Source organism: Symphodus melops, assembly GCF_947650265.1.
Source record: "Symphodus melops genome assembly, chromosome: 5".
Lineage (NCBI taxonomy): Eukaryota > Metazoa > Chordata > Actinopteri > Labriformes > Labridae > Symphodus > Symphodus melops.
In genome coordinates, this window is record NC_136695.1 from 8,868,770 (window position 1) to 8,875,874 (window position 7,105).

At 43.7% G+C, this 7,105-nt stretch overlaps 1 long non-coding RNA gene across 1 annotated transcript; it reads right to left on the reverse strand.

Annotated features, from left to right (window-relative positions):
- Positions 1 to 1,918: 1,918 nt before the first annotated feature.
- On the reverse strand, positions 1,919 to 3,183 carry LOC306823343. The gene is made up of 2 exons (XR_013778986.1): positions 2,960 to 3,183; positions 1,919 to 2,456 (listed from the first exon to the last, which is right to left on the reverse strand). It is a non-coding gene; the product is annotated as an uncharacterized lncRNA (long non-coding RNA).
- Positions 3,184 to 7,105: the final 3,922 nt, after the last annotated feature.

Sequence of the window (7,105 nt, forward strand, 5' to 3'; positions counted from 1 at the left end):
AGAACAAGTCACGCAAAAACTGTACTATGACCACGGTGCTAAACCACTTTCCCCACTACAGCGAGGAGATCATGTCCGATACCAGCAAGATACTGGCAGGTGGAAACCAGCTGTCATCCTCCAACCAGCCGATACCAAACGCTCGTACATCATCCGCACGGATGAAGGAAAGACCTTAAGCCGCAATCGACGACACTTGACAAGCAACCAGGCACAACCACCAGCCATTGAACCAACGTGTGACCAACCTATAACTCCAGAGCAGTCACAACCAGAACCAACTGTAAAAGAGACTAGCACACCACACACCAACGAGAACTCTCCGGCAACTACTCGATCAGGTCGTGTTATAAAGCCCAGAAGTATTCTTGACCTGTGAATTGTGAAGGGTGTAGGCGGATCGATGCCCTCAGGTTGCCCATTGTTACACAATGCCATGTTTTACATGTGTCGTTAAAGAAATGTTGAGACTACATTTTATGGTGTTTATAAGCTAACTAGGAAAAAAAAAAAAAAAGTTTGTTATTACACTATGTGATATGAGGTACTGTCCGTACATATCATAATCATTTGCTGTTTATTGCATAAGGAGTTAATGTTGAAGACATCTGTTTTGGGTGGATGTGATTTACACAATACATATGTGCTGTGTTGAAAAAAAAAAAAAAAAGGGAGATGTTGTATTAATGAAACATGTTTGTCCCTCAACACTTACCGTAGTCCAGGCGGAAATAACAATACATGCTGGGTATTGTAGTTCGGATGACGATATACAATGGAACGTGATGGCGACAGTGAACGGTAATAAAGGGCAACGTGAATCTCCACAAAGTTGTCATTATTAATGCAACAGAGAACATTACAGGTAGAGTGAAGCATAATTTAACGTTATTTTTGTTAAACATTTTTCGTTTGATTTCAGGGAGCAAGGAGCATACTGCTCAGTTCATGCAGCTGCGGGGGAAACCGATCACCTTTTCACAGGAGCCAAACACACAGCCAGCTTTGCTTGGAGGTAATTAAGAAAAACAACGGGCAGTATTATCACCATTGTACTTGTACTTAAAGCTGTAATCGGTCCTCATCATAAAGGCCACAATAATAAGGCACCCAGTAAATAATGAAAACTGATGACTTTTTAAATCTAAAATAATGTCAGAGGGATGTGTGCGAGTTTTCACCCCTGTGCTAACATGATTTCTTTTTTCTGTTATCTCTGTATTAAGAACTATTTTACAGACAATGGGCCTGGATGGCAGTGTGTCACCTATGCAGGCAAAAAAGAAATGGGACAACCTGGAAAAGAAATACAAAGTATGTAATCTATGCATTGAAATGTAATTTATATTTGTTCTATCCATACAAATTGATAACATTTGTGTTTACTGCTGTTATTGTTGTTGTAGTCAACTGCCATGATTGATTTCCTCTGCCTTAGGATTGCAAGTGTCCAGGGTCAGGTGAGGGCGTGAGTGGGAAACCCACTGCCACAACTTGGCCCTGGTTTGTCCTCATGGATGAGGTGTTGGGACAGAAGCATTCCACTTCACCCCCAGTCCTAATCGCCTCCATCCCTGAGGACACTTCAGGGCCCAGCGCGGCAGTGGGAGACCAGGAGGAGGAGCCGCTGATCATAGTTTCTCACAGGACAACAAGGTAAGGATATCTTGAAGCATCTGCGTTTTCACTTAATCCAATCCTCAGAGCTTCCGTATAAAATACCACACTTAGTCTGGCACTACAGGGAAATGGACTTTCTGATTGTGATCTTTCTGATCAAAACCATGATTCTTGTATCCGTATGAAGAGTATTATTGTAACCATGTTTCACAGTATTATACTGTCCAAAATGTAACCTCTATTGTGTCAATTATCAACATGAACTGGTATAGCTACAATGAAAACCACCAGCAGAATATAAATTGAACTTTGATTTATTAATAAATAAAAAAAACAAAAGTAAAATCAATGTAATTTAAAATCTTAATATCAATATATTATGTACATTAATCTGTTATTTACATTTATTTTGATTAAAAACAAAATGTATACTACAGGATAAACCTGGCTCTGCCTGTGCTGGACAGCCGGAAACACGGCCTGATTTTAATGCTGCTGGGCCTTCTACCAGGAAATGGAGACACTCTTCTGGCTGGCAAGTGGTGGTCTCCAGAGTGTTTGGGATTCTACACTGTCCACCGCATCGTCCAATGACCGGGTTTGCAGGACTGACTCGATTGACGGCTGCCATGTCACAAATATTGGTGGTCTGGTGGTACCTCCTCCAGGGCAGACATCTCTGCAGACAGCTGGTCCCGCCAGGGAGCACCACTGACTGCCTCCAAACCGTCCTCCCCCTCATCCTCTGCCCCATCCTCCTCAGCCTCATCCTCTGGGGCCACGATGTCACCTGCCCCGAGGCAGATGTTGTGGAGGATGGCACATGCTGTTATGACCTGAAATAGTAAATGATAAATAAAGGAAAAGATTATAGCACCTGAAAAATAAATCCTCCCGTTTGATTTATTGTTATTAACAATTGTAAAATATCCTATTAAATGATTACTTACATGTGGTACAAAGGTGTGGTGCACCTCCAGCGCTTGCAGGAAGATGGCACGGAACCTCGTCTTCATCATCCCAAAAGCATGCTCTATAATGGAGCGTGCCCTGGAGTGACAGACGTTGAAGCGCTGGGCTCCCACACCTCGTACAGGCTGTTTGTAGGGAGTGATGAGGGGAAGTGGGTGTTGGAGGCACGGGTACCCCCCGTCTGCCAGGATGAACTGCCCTGGAGGAGGGTAGAGTCCACGCCTATAGAGTGGGCTGTGCCTGAGCACTCGTGCATCATGCACAGACCCAGGCCAGCCCACATACGTGTCCTTGAAACGGCCCTGATGGTCACAAACAGCCTGCAGGATGATGGAAGGGAATAGTTTTCTGTTCCCATAGCACTGACCATCAGGGCCGCCCGGTGGCTTGATGCGGACATGGTAGCCGTCTATCGCTCCAGCTGCTCCTCTGAAGGCCCTGTGTCTCGCCAGCCCTGCAAACCCACGGGAAACTGCCTCCAGGTCTTGAGGAGTGGTGGGGAAGTGGATGACCTGGTGGCGAATGGCCACCACCTCCTCAGTCATCCTGTGAACGATGCGGTGGACAGTGGAACGAGGAATCCCAAAGGCTCTGGAGACCACTCTGTACGATGTTCCACTTGCCAGCCAGAAGAGGAACACCAGGGTCTCAATTGTAGCACCCCATCCGTGTCTCTGATCCTGGTAGAGAAGGCCCAGCAGCACTTGCAGAGCCTCCCTGCTAAGCCGGAAATCAGGCCGTGTGTCTTCCTGCTGGTTGAAAAACCTGTCCAGCACAGGTATGCTCAGGTTTATCCTGCAGTATGTACGAGGATTAGCCTATTGGGAAAACACAGAGAAGGAAATTCATTATAAACAATAACTTGATTAAATGTGGAAAAGCTGAGATACCTGCTTTTTGTCTTTAGATAGCGCTAGAGATAACACTTGTGAATTAATTGGCACTATACAACTAAAGGTTTATTGATTGATAAGCCATATAAACTACGTTTGTTGTTGTTGTTGTTGTTAACTAACTAAGCTTAAAGTTAAGGATCAAATTAAAGCTAAAGTACAAACATGTTAACCAATCTGAAGGTAAACTCACCTGTCCATGGTGCTGACTCAGCCGGAGATAAAGCACACGTCGGCGCATATAATTCTCCCTCTCTCTCTTTTTCAGAATCATAAAAAACTGTACTATCAAAACAAATAAATTCATTGTATCTCCTGGCTCCATTGTATATATAAAATAAATATAAATATAAAAATTAGGTGTTTGCGGTTGAGTTGTGTTGATGAAATGGTACAATCAAAAAACGGACACTCTCAGGGTTGCTAGGAGACCGAACAGTTAGTGACGCAAGTAGGAAGACCAGACCGTCTCATTTCGGAGACCGCGTGGATCAGCCTTCGCGGTCCACGGAGGACGTGCCTTCGTGGACCGCGAAGGCCACGCCCTCCGAAGGCTGCAACCTCTGGAATGGGACACAGCTAAAGTGTGGTGAATTATCTTATTTTGGTAACTTTATAAAAGTTTAAGAGCGCTCTGTGTACACCTGCTGGACATGCTTCATACAGATATTATAGACAAGTTGAGTCAAATATCCTGAACATTTCAACCAAAAATGGAAATAAAGAAAAAAAAACAAAAGAAAACTTTTTTGTCTGATAAATCATTTATCACACGTCCTGAATCGAGGATTCAAGAAAGGCTAACACACTACATGAACCCTCAGAGTCTTTACTTTCTCCTGATGATATGAACATGTGTCTGCCTTGTAACATCCAATCAGCATAAACAAACTAAAACTGTTACATCGAGAGGCAAAAATATATGGTAATGTAAAGAATGTCAACATGTTAAGATGCACTCTGAAAGAAAAAAGAAAATATATAAAGTTAGAGAATGTGTGTGATGTTATTAGCATGACATATAGAGCAGATATGCTTCATGTTCAGACTATGAAAGTAACATTTTATCCAGTAATATTAAATCATCTAAAATCTGAATACAAAGCTTCAGTCTCTGACTTTATAAACCAGCTGAAGCTGCAGCAGGAGAGAGGAGACTTGTTTGTAATAAGAGTCAAAGAGTCGGATGCTGGTGGACAAGTGGTTAGTTTGAACTCCACATGTACACAGGCTTTAGTCCTTGAAGCAGGTGGACCAGATTCAAACCCAACCTGTGGCATCTTTCCTCTCTCTCTGTCTGTCTGTCTCTCTCTCTCTCCCCAATGTTCCCTTAAAAACTGGTCTGGATGTTCTCCTTGGTGCTGAGGGAACACGGTAACACAGCATAACTGTCTTCTTTCACCGTCACTTGAACTGAAACACAAACATGAGAGTGAATCAGTTCGTTTCCATGAAAACAGTAAAGTCAGTGAATGGAGCATCAACATGTTGTAGTGCTGGGTATACAGTCTTGATATGTGTTTAATTGAGAGAGCTGTCCTCCACAGTGAGTAGAAGCTGAAAGTAGTCCAGGTTTGATGAGGAGCTGATGTTTCTAAAAACCCTTTTCCATCAAAGATCCCCAGAACTGGGGGCGCCGATAGCTCAGCGGCAGCGACTGCGCGCGTACCATGTTGCGAGGCCTTGCTCCTCGCGCGGGCGGCCCGGGTTCGCGTCCGGCCTGTGGCCACTTTCCCGCATGTCTCTCCCCACTCTCTCCCCCTTTCCGACTCTATCTGTCCTATCAATAAAGGCAAAAAGGCCAAAAATAATCCTTAAAAAAAAAAAGATCCCCAGAACTAAAAGGTTCAGGGACTTCTCTTCCAAGAACTAAAAGGTTCAGGGACTTCTCTTCATAGAACTAAAAGGTTCAGGGACGTGATGGAGAGCATTTTGTCCAGAGTCCTCCTCTCTACCACTGTCACCAGTGAGTCCAGCTCTGTACCCACCACAGAGCCGGCCCTCCTCACCAGTCTGTCCAGGCGTGCTGCGTCCCTCTTCTTGCAGCTTCCTCCCCAGCACACCACGGCGTAGAAGAGGACGCTGGACACCACAGACTGGTAGAACATCTGCAGCAGCTTTTTGCAGATGTTGAAGGACCCCAGCCTTCTCAGGAAGTACAGACGACTCTGTCCCTTCCTGCAGGTAGTGTCCATGTTAGGCGACCAGTCCAGCTTGTCATCCAGTTGCAGCCCCAGATACCCGTAGGTCCTGACCACCTCCACGTCGACCCCCCCGATGGAAACAGGTTCTAGATGTGGTTTGTTCCTTCGGAAGTCCACCACCATCTCTTTGGTCTTGGAGGTGTTTAGTTGCAGATGGTTGGCACTGCACCACGTCACAAAGTCCTCGATCAGGCTCCTGTACTCCTCCTCCTGTCCATCCCTGACACAACCAACTATCGCAGTGTCGTCCGAGTATTTCTGCATGTGGCAGAGCTCAGAGTTATACTGGAAGTCAGAGGTATACAGGGTGAACAGGACAGGGGAGGGAAAGGCGCCATCAAACAAATAAAATATATTATTTTTTTCTATAAAAAGTATTTACAGTTTTCATTAAAAACAGGTTTGGATCTGGTTACGTTTCATACAAACTGTCTTGTGTGAAGCTCGATTCTCAAACATTCAGCAGTGAATCGTCTGTAGCCAATCAGACGTTTCTGTTCTATTCAGACAAGATCTGTGAACCTAATTGATGTGAGTTTTTTTTTTTTATTGATATGAAATAATTAATATTGTGCAACATATTTTGTAGACAGTCATTTATATATATATACCGTAAATTCCGGACTATTGAGCGCACCTGGATATAAGCCGCACCGGCTAATAATAAGTAAATAAATGTATTTGAACATATATAAGCTGCACTTGATTATAAGCCGAAGGTGTCCACATTGTAACAGAGCTATTTACACGGAAAGACGTGACACAAAAACATTGTTTTAACTTTTAATTAAATACATAGGCTAACGGTAACATCTGCAAATACGAAGCCTACTGGACATCCTTTATCGAACATGTCTGTAACACGGCTGACGAAAAAGATTACCTTAATACAGTAATACATTTCACAAGAAAAAGTCCATCCATTCACTGCCTCAGAATGACTTCATTACTCACTTCCTCAGTCTCTTTTTTGTTGTCGCTGTCAATGTCAACTTTACGTGCAGCAGCTCTATTTCCTTTGACAGCCAGGTCAATCGCCTTTAACTTGAAAGCTGCATCATATGTATTTCTCCATGTGTTTTCCATGATGATGGTGCGTGCATGAACGCAAAATGACTGATATTAAGATCCGACGTGACGAAGTGAAATGTTCTTGCGGCAGAAGCTCATTGTCCCCCAACAAAAATCCATAAATAAGCCGCATCCTTGTAAAAGCTGCAGTGTTCAAAATGTGACAAAAAAGTAGCGGCTTATAGTCCGGAATTTACGGTATATATAGATATATTCACTACAGCTCACTGGGACTTTGGTGATTTCTCAATGGTCCCAGTTCATTATCTCTCCTGTCACTGGTGATTCATCAAACAGAGTCCCAGTTTAGATTTGAACGTTGCTCTCAGGTGGACACATTTACCT